Here is a 10,658-nt window from a genome sequence, read left to right as displayed (position 1 = left end):
AGCCTTCCCTGAAAAGTGGCCTTTGAGATGAGATGTGAGGGGAAGAATGTTCTGGTCAAGAAATTAGCATGTGAGAAGACCCAGAAGTGCATAAAAATTGTGAGGAAGGCCACAGTGGTTTTAGCTTAGAGAGTGAGAAACGATGGCCTGAGATAAGACTGAGAAGTTGTCAGGGACTAGATTGTGTTAGGCCTGGTAGGCTGTGTTGAGGATTCTTTCATCCTAAACCTGATGGCCACTGGAATTGAGAGAAGGACCCAGTCAGGGTTATGTTTCAGGGAGACCGCTCTGTCTAGAGAAGGGCTGTTATGTGCGAGGCAGCAAGTGTGATGTGGAGAGCTCAGGCACAAAACTTTTGCCGAAGTTCAGGTAGTAAATGATGGTGATATAAACAGGAGTAGTAGTAGAGGTAATAAATGGAAACAGATGAATTTTTAAAATACTTACCAAGAAAATTTGGCCAACAGACAAATGGTGAAGCATGGGAGTGGATGAGTGAGGAGTCTTGAAAAATGGAACCCTTATTTCTGACATGCAAAATAAAACTACTAGGGAGCTATTTACTGAGATAAGAAAAGATGAATAAAGAGAAAGAGCTTGTTTTGGGAGAAGAGATCATGAGCTTACTCTTAGATATAGTCTTGAGATGTCTATGAAGAATGTGAAAGGAGCAGGTGAGTAGGGGGAGTTGAAGAAGTAAATTTGGTACCAAGAATTGCAGTTTGATTGTAAGATATACATTTTTTATTGTCACCATATAGGTGGCATTTTAAGCCATGTGAATGAATAAGCTCCAGCAGAGAGATATGGTAGAGTGAGAAGAGAGAAATATTTTGACTAAGACCTAATGCTGGGAACAGGCCCTAAGCCTGTCATAAACAGGCCTTAAAGAAACTGGTTATAAACAAAATATCTACAGCACTGTAACATACTCACGATGGCAGTGAAGCTCATTGCTGGAGGTTGTTGGTTTACTGGAGTGAGGGAAAGAAATACCTGACCCATCCAGGGCAGAAGACCACTTAAAGGCATTCTGGAACCACAAACGATAGCATGAGCTACCTGTGCCCTAATGACGTGTTTCAGTTGCAGTAGATATATGCGTCAGAGCCTGTTTCTTGCCACTAGTAAAGAATGCTTTGCTCCCTGTGAAGAATGCTTTTAGTTAATCTATAAACTGCAGTAATGATGATTATCACTTGCTTGCTGTCAATAAATATGTCAGTCAAACTCTGTTCGAGGTTCTCAGCTGGGAATGCTGAAGCCCCCTGATGTCTCACCTTTTGCAGTCTATCTTTGTGTCTGTTTCTTAATTCCTTCAGTGCCGCCTGGGTTGGGGTCTCTATGACCGAGCTGATCTTGGCAAGTAGTGTCCATACATGGAGCTTGAACCAGGGATGAAGGGTCACTGGAGCAATGATTTGAGAATGTGGAACTAAGCTGGAGGACACCCGAGTATTCTTAAAGCAATCCCCATGGTAAGAAGGGAAACTCGGAAGCATCAGGGTAACAAATGGGACAAGGGTCAAGCAGGCATGAGGCTTGAGTCTGCTTTAGCAACTCCTCAGAAAAGGAGGAGTTAAAGTTAGTACTAGCTACTTGCTCTGTCAGTTGTTTTCAATGAATCTGTGCTTTCTTTCTCTGTTCTTCTGCTGCTTTCTTTGTCTTTCATTGCTTTATAAAGAAGGAGCTGCGGATATTCTAATCTCAGTATGGTCAGTTTGGGCAACACCGTGTTCTGCATTAGAGCCATTTCAAACTAATAATGAGGAGGAGGAATCGGAGGAAGGAGAGTATAACAAAGTAACAGAAGAGGTGACAGAGCAGGTTTGCTTGCCACCTAAAACAGCAAAAGAGGGAAGGTTTGTCCCTGCCCTTCTGCACCCCCTCACTCTTTTAAAGAAAAAGAGTGGCTTGGCCCTCTGGATCTTTCTTTTCCAAAGAACAATGGGCAAAAAGTAGTTGCCCCACTGACTGTTTGACCAGCGCCTCAAGCGACGGTTTTCAGTTCTATTCAGGCAGGAATCCAGCAAGCCAGACAAGAGGACGATATGAATGCTTTTCAGCCATATTATGGCTATGTTTGATTCTTTTCCTTTTAAATTACTTAAAAAATTTAAACAAGTTATCAATCAATATGAACCAGGTTCTCCTTTTGTAATGGCACTGTTAAAGAATGTTGCCGTCTCCAGCTGAATGATTCCTGCTAACTGGGATGCTCTTACTCTAGCTTGTCTAACTTCTGCTCAGTTCTTACAATTTAAAAGTTGTTAGGCAGATGGAGCTTCCATTTAGGCTCATCACAATGCCCAGGCACAACCTCAAATTAATATAACTGCAGACCAACTTTGGGGTTTGGCGGCTGAGCTGGTTTAGGTGAACAAGCAGTCATGCAGGATGATGCCACAGAGCAGCTTAGAGGAGTGTGCATTAGAGCTTGAGAAAAAAATCACTTCAGGAGAACAATACCCTTCTTTTAGTGCAATCAAGAAGGGACCAAAAGAACCTTATGCAGATTTTATAGCCAGATTACAGGAGTCTCTAAAAAAGGTGACTGCAAATTCGGCTGCTCGGGTATAGTGTTGTGGTTATTAGCTTTTAACAATGCCAATCCTGAGTGCCAAGCTGCTTTGTGACCCATTAGAGGAAAAGCACATTTGGTTAACTGTATTAAAGCTTATGATAGTATCAGAGGTAATGTGCATAAGGCTACTTTGCTGACCCAAGCAATGGCAGAACTGAAAGTGAGTAAAGGAAATATTCCATTTCCTGGAACTTGTTTTAACTGTGGAGAACACGGTCACACTAAGAGAATACAGAAAAAATAAGCAAGTCAGGTCTCCAGTTAGGGAAAAAAAGAAAATTACTGAGCCTGAAATATGTCCAAAATGTGAAAAAGGAAAACAATGGGCTAGTCAGTGTCACTCTAAGTTTGATAAAGATTTTGGGAAACAGCATGAGGGGCCTGTCCTGGGCCCTGTTCCAAACCAGGGCATTTCTGATTCAGGCCACTCCCTCATCCCTGTACAGTGTCTGTCCCCTGCCACCGCTGGTAGTGCCACAGATTTATGCTGCACAAAAGCTGTGAGCCTTCTGTCAGGGAACCCCCACAAAAAGTGCCAACAGAAGTCTGTGGACACTTGCTAGCAGGGTTGGTAGAATTACTTCTAGGTAGGTCTAGTTTAAATTTAAAAGGAGTGCAAGTACATACAGGAGTCATTAATTCAGATTACAATGGGGAAATTTAAATTGTTATATCTACTTCTGTCCCCTGGAAAGCAGAGCCATGAGAGCGTATAGCACAGCTCCTGATTGTGTGGTATGTGGAAATGGGGAAAAGTGAAACTAAACAAATAGGAGGATTTGGAAGCACAAATAAAAAAGGCAAAGCAGCTTATTGGGTAAATCAAATTACTCATAAATGTCCTACTTGTGAAATAACTATTCAGGGAAAGAAATTTAAAGGATTAGTAAATACAGGAGCAGACATTTCAATCATTTCTCTACAGCACTGGCCATCTGTGTGGCCAATACAATCCACTCAATTTAACATAGTTGGAGTTGGCAAAGCCCCTGAAGTATATCAAAGCAGTTATATTTTGCATTGTAAAAGACCCAATGGACAACCTGGGACTATTCAATCAATTGTAACTTCTGTACTTACAAATTTATGGGGAAGAGATTTATTACAGCAGTGGGGAGCACAAGTGTTAATTCCAGAACAACTATATAGCCCTCAAAGTCAGCATATGATGCAAGAGATGGGGTGTGTGGCTGGCATGTGATTAGGAAAAAATTTACAAGGGTTAAAGGAACCACTTAAAGTGGAAAGACAGAATTCTTGTCAGGGTCCAGATATTATTTTTGATGGTGGCCATTGCTAAGCCTCCAAAACGTATACCTCTAAAATGGTTAACAAATAGGCCAATTTGGATAGAACAATGGCTACTGAGTAAAGAGAAACTGGAGGCTTTAGAGGACTTAGTTACTGAATAATTAGAAAAGGGACACACAGCTCCAACATTTTTCCTCTGGACTTCTCCAGTCTTTGTTATTAAGAAAAAATCAGGTAAATGGATAATGTTGACAAATCTTAGAGCCATTAATTCAGTCATACAACCTATGGGGGCATGACAGCCAGGATTGCCTTCTCCTGCTGTGATTCCAAAAAATGGGCTACTAATTGTGATTGATTTGAAGGACTGTTTCTTTACAATTCCTTTGTCAGAAAAGGCGTTTGAGAGATTTGCATTCACTATTCCTTCTATAAATAATAAAAAACCTGCTAAAAGATATCACCGGAGAGTGTTGCCACAAGGAATGTTACAGTCCCACAATTTGTCAAACTTACGTGGGCCAAGTTATTGAGCCCATCGAAAAGGAATTTTCACAGTGTTACATTATTCATTATATGGATGATATTCTTTGTGCTGCTCCCACTCAGGAAATATTACTCCAATGTTATGATCACTTGCAAAATTCAATGTGTCATGCTGGTTTAATTACAGCTCCTGACAAAATTCAGACTACTACTCCTTACTCATACTTGGGAATCTTAGTGATTAACACTACCATTGTGTCACAAAAAGTAACCATACACAGGGATTGATTAAAAACATTAAATGACTTTCAAAAATTACTAAGGGACATTAATTGGATACGACCTGCTCTAGGCATTCCTACTTATGCCATGAGTAATCTATTTTCTATCTATCCTTAGAGGAGATCCTAGTCTCTCTAGCCCTCGACAATTAACAAAGGAGGCTGAGGCAGATTTAGAAGTAAGTGCATAAGATGCATAATTACAGCTCATTGAGAAGTAAGTGCATAAGGCTCAAATAAATAGAATGGATCCAGAAAAAACTTTAGATTTATTAATTTTTCCAACTCAGCACTCACCTACTCGTATTATTGTTCAAGAGCAAGACTTGGTGCAATGGCTTTTTCTTCCTCATACAAATTCACGGACTCTGACTCCTTATTTGGATCAAACTGCCACTCTGATAGGAAATGGGAGAACTCAAATTGTTAAATTACATGGATATGACCCTGGAAAAATTATTATCCCTCTTAAAAAGGCACAAATATAACAGGCCTTTATGAATAGTCTTACTTGGCAAATCCATTTAGTTGATTTCATGGGTGTTTTGATAATCACTTTCAAAAAACAAAATTATTTCAATTTTTTAAATTAACTAATTGGATTCTCCCTACAACAATTAAATCCAAACCAATTGAAGGCGCTGAAAATGTTTCCACAGATGGATCAAGCAACGGTAAAGCTTCTTATTATGGTTCAAAAAGTAAAATTTTTCAGACACCGCATATTCAGCCCAAAAAGCAGAGCTTGCAGCTGTAATTGAAGTCTTAACTGCTTTTGAGATGCCTGTTAATGTAACTTCTGATTCTTCATACATGGTTCATTCCACACAATCAATTGAAAATGCTCAGCTTCAATTTAATACAGATGAACAACTGATGAGTTTATTTACCCAGTTACAAATTGCAATTATAAATAGAATGCACCGTTTTTACATCACTCATATTAGGCTTCACACACCTCTTCCAGGACCTTTAACTGCAGGGAATCAAATGGCTGATTGCTTGGTTGTGACAGCATTGTTAAATGCTAAACATTTCACACTTTGACCCATGTAAATGCCTCTGGTCTTAAAGGAAGTTATAATATTACTTGGAGAGAGGCTAAAGCCATTATTCAACAATGTCCAACCTGTCAAATAATTCATTCTCTGTCCTTTACAGGGAGTGTTAACCCTTGTGGATTAAAAGCAAACTGTCTTTGGCAAATGGATGTTACCCATGTTCCTTCTTTTAGAAAATTAGCATATGTACACGTTTTTGTAGATACTTTTTCTCATTTTGTTTGGGCAACCTGTCAAACTGGTAAATCATCAGCCTGTGTTAAACAATATCTAATACAGTTTTGCTGTTTTGGAAATTCCCTCTTCCACAAAATCTGATAATGCCCTAAAATATGTTAGTCATTCTTTAGCAGCATTTTTTTAAACAATGGAACATTACTCATACTACAGGTATCCCACGTAATTCTCAGGGACAGGCTATTGTAGAACGAATAAATCTTTCCCTTAAACAGCATTTGCAAAAAAACAAAGGGGGAACAGTGAATATAGAACCCCACAAATGCAACTTAACTTAGCATTACTAACTTAAAATTTTTTAGGTTTGCCAAGATGAGGACAAATAACAGCACTGAACAGCACCTGAATAAACAATCCACAGAAGAGAACTTAGGGCAATTAATCTGGTGATGAGACTCATTAACAAAATGTTGGGAAAAAGACAATGTAATAACATGGGGAGAGGATCTACTGTGTTTCTCCAGGTCCAAATCAACAACTGGTGTGGGTACCATCCAGACATTTAAAGCCTTAACATGAGCAGTGGTTATCACCATTACAGTGAGTACTCCTGAAGCTGGGGCAAAAGTAAAAGAAAATTTCACATACTGGGCATATATTTCTTTCCCTCCTTTATTTACATATGATTTCTGGCCTTAGTATTTTTTGTAATTATTCAGGAAATAAAACAACTCTGTTTTGCTCCTCAAAACCTAAATGCAGACAAAATAAAGAGAGGTCCTCTAAGTTAAAAATATTAATTTGGGAAGATTGTGTTTTGGCAGAGGCTGAGGTGCTCCACAGTAATTCCCATGAAACTGTAATTAACTGGTCCCCTAAGGGACTACTTAGCATTAATCGCACCAGTTAGCCCTCTTGTTGTGACACAGAATTACTTAAACACAATAAGTAATAACAGTTTTGAGTCAATATGCACTGAAACAAATGTCCCTACTATCTGGAGAAATAAAGGCATGGTAGGATGATGACCAAAAATGATTTGGTCAAAATTGGAAACTGAACAAAAAGAATGTTGGAAATCATGTATGGCCCTGAAACCAATAAAGGTCTGGGAAGGAAATTGTACAGGATCCTGCTACAATCATTAGTATTCATTAGAATTTGTAAAAGATGAAAACTCTTTGGATTCAGAGCTGTGTCAGCCCTCCTTATCTTTTAGTAATGGGAAAGTTACAGATCAATTTTCTTAACTCCAAGGTAACATGTCACAATTGTAAATTGTTTTCTTGAATTAATGCCTTATGTTTGACTCTTATAACTACAAATTACTGGTAAGAGCCCAAGAGGGAATATGGCTACCAGTAAATCTATCTTGTCCCTGGGAAACATTCCTATCAGTACATATTCTCACTGACATTTTACAAAAGATTCTAAAATGTACCAGAAAATTCATTGCAACTTTAATTTTAATCATTGTGGGTTTGATTACAGTTATGGCTACCAGCCACTGCAGCAGAAGTGGTTCTGCATTTGTCAGTAAAGACAGCAAAGTTTGTTAATAATTGACAGAAAAACTATACCTTGATGTGGAATTCTCAAACTAAAATAGATCAGAACATAGCTAATCAGATTAATGATCTCCGACAAACTGTCGTATGGTTGGGAGATCACATAACAAGTTTAGAATATAGAATGCAACTGAAATGTGATTGTAATACTTCTGATACCTGTGTTGTTCCTCACCTTTATAATGAATCAGAAAATAAATGGAAAAAAGTTAAAAGACATTTAAAGGGTCATACTGGAAATTTATCTTTGAATATTGCAAAACTGAAAGAGCAGGTACTTCAAGCCTCTCAGGCACACTTGACATTAATGCCAGAAACTGAAGTACTTGAAGGAGCCAATAATGGATTAGCAGCCATAAATCCTCTCAAGTGGATAAAAACACTGGGAGGTTTTATGATTTCAATGATGATTGTGTTTTTAATCTGTGTTGTTTTTCTTTGTACAGTCTGCAGATGTGGATCCCGAATCCTGCAAGAAGTAGCTCACTGTGACGAAGCTGCCCTTGCCTTTACTGCTTTGCATAATCAAAAAGGAGGACATACTGGGAAAAGGCCCTAAGCCTGTCATAAACAGGCCTTAAAGAAACTGGCCATAGACAAAATATCTATAGCACTGTAACATACTCGTGATGGCAGTGACGCACATTGCTAGAGGTTGTTGGTTTACTGGAGTGAGGGAAAGAAATACCTGACCCATCCAGGTCAGAAGACCACTTAAAGGCATCCTGGAACCACAAACAATAGCATTAGCGACTGGTGCCCTAACTACCTGTTCCAGTTGTAGTAGATATACGTGTCAGAGCCTGTATTTACTACTGTTTCTTGCCACTAGTAAAGAATGCTTTGTTCCCTGAGAAGAATGTTTTTAGTTAATCTATAAACTGCAGTAATGATGATTATCGCTTGCTTGCTGTCAATAAATATGTGGGTCAAACTCTGATCAAGGGTCTCAGCTGGGAATGCTGAAGCCCCCTGATGTCCCACCTTTGCACTCTATCTTTGTGTCTGTTTCTTAATTCCTTCAGTGACGTCTGGGTTGGGGTCTCTATGACTGAGCTGGTCTCAGCAACCTAAAAACTACAAAATTTAAAGTTCTTTTAAAAAAGTAAAGGAGATTAAGAAGTGACCAGAGATATGTTCTTTATGATTATTATTATTATTTTAAATTTTACTTTAAGTTCTGGAATACATGTACAAAATGTGCAGGTTTGTAACATAGGTATACATGTGCCATGGTGGTTTACTGCTCCTATCAACCCATCATCTAGATTTTAAGCCCTGCATGCATTAGGCATTTGTCCTAATGGTCTCCCTCCCTTTGCCCCTCACCCCTCAACAGGCCCCAGTGTATGATGTTCCCCTCCCTGTGTCCATGTGTTTCATTGTTAAACTCCCATTTATAAGTGAGAACATGTGGTGTTTGGTTTTCTGTGCCTGTGTTAGTTTACTGAGAATGACGGTTTCCAGTTTCATCCATGTCCCTGCAAAAGACATGAACTCATTCTTTTTTATGGCTGCCAGATATGTGTTCTTAAGAAAATTGAGGAAGAAAGTATCTGGACAAAGAGAAAGTGGCCAACTGCATTATAACTAATAAAATAATTGAAAGCGTGAAACAGCAATTAAGACATTAAAAAGACTAAAAAAGAAAATGATGCAGAAAATAACCTAAAATAGAAGAAAGTTATTAAATTTTACCCTTTAAAAACTTCACTTATTTAGATAAAAGTCTTTTTTTCCTGACTTGATTTTGGCTCTATTGCCTACTACCTTTTGTCTGGATGTCCTTAAACTGGCAACATTTAGACTATTGACAACATGTACCACACTCTATTGTTAAACTTATTTTTTTTTATTTTTTTGAGACAGAGTCTCATCCAGGCTGGAGTGCAGGGGCATGATCATGGCTTACTGCAGTCTTGACCACTTGGGCTCAAGCCAACCTCCTGTCTCAGCCTCCTGAGTAGGTGAGACTACAGGTACGTGCCACCACACCAAGCTAATTCTTGTATTTTTTTGTAGACACAGGGTTTTGTCATATTGCCAGGCTGGTCTCAAACTCCTGGGTCCAAGTGATCCACCTGTATTGGCCTTCTACCATGTTCCACCTAGAGATCTTTCAGCTTTAACATTTAAATTTGAAATCATGTCATAAATTGCTGATCTCATACTGAATACATTTTTTACTTATATGTTAGAGAAATAATACATATAATTATCTCCTATGAGGAAAAACAAAAGTCTTGCTCACTGAAGAAAGAATCAGATGATGATGATGATGATGATGACGATGATGATGATGATTTGAGACAGAGTCTTGCTCTGTCACCAGGCTGGAGTGCAGTGGTGCCATCTTGGCTCACTGCAACCTCTGCCTCCTGGGTTCAAGCAATTCTGCCTCAGGCTCCTGAGTAGCAGGGACTACAGGTTCATGCCACCATGCCCAGCTAATTTTTGTATTTTTTTAGTAGAGACAGGGTTTCACCATATTGGCCAGAATGGTCTTGATCTTCTGACCTCATGATCCACCTGCCTCAGCCTCCCAAAGTGCTGGGATTACAGGCATGAGCCACCACACCTGGGAAAATCAGATTGTTTTCTAGTGGTAAGTATCTTCTTGTGATAAATAATATACCCCCAGCCAATAGGCAAGGTACTTGAGAACTATCTGTTAGCTACTAAAAGGTACAGATAAAAATAAATCTAGAAAATGATGGTTCACAATCATATTGTGTGAAGTAAGAGTACATGCTTTTCCCTTAGGCCTGCAATGCCTCATTCACAGTGAATTTTTTGGGTTATTTCAATTCTCAATTAACATATCATTCTGAGTGGGGCTTCCTACAAAGACATTTTCAAACAGAACTTCAAAAGTATGGGAATTATTTGGACATGGTGACCCATGTCTGAATCTCAGCAATCTGGGAGGCTAAGGCAGGAGAATCACTTGAGCTCAGGAGTTCAAGACCAGTCTGGGCAAAATAGCAAAAACCCATCTCTACAAAAAAACACAAAAATTAGATGGGTGTGGTAGTGTGCACCTGTAGTCCAAGCTACTCAGGAGGCTGAGGCAGGAAGATCTCTTGAACCTGAGAAATTGAGGTTGCTGTAAGCCATGATTGTGCCACTGCATTCCAGCTTGGGCAACAGGTGTGAGACCCTGTCTGAAACAAAACAGGTGGGAATTATTTATTGTGCATTTTCAAGTAACTAAATTATAATTGGATTGTTTGTAACATAAAGAAAGGAT

This window comes from Aotus nancymaae, unplaced genomic scaffold (assembly GCF_030222135.1).
Source record: "Aotus nancymaae isolate 86718 unplaced genomic scaffold, 86718_ANA_hifiasm-v0.15.2.pri h1tg000006l, whole genome shotgun sequence".
NCBI classification, from domain to species: Eukaryota; Metazoa; Chordata; class Mammalia; order Primates; family Aotidae; genus Aotus; species Aotus nancymaae.
This window is presented reverse-complemented; position numbering follows the sequence as displayed.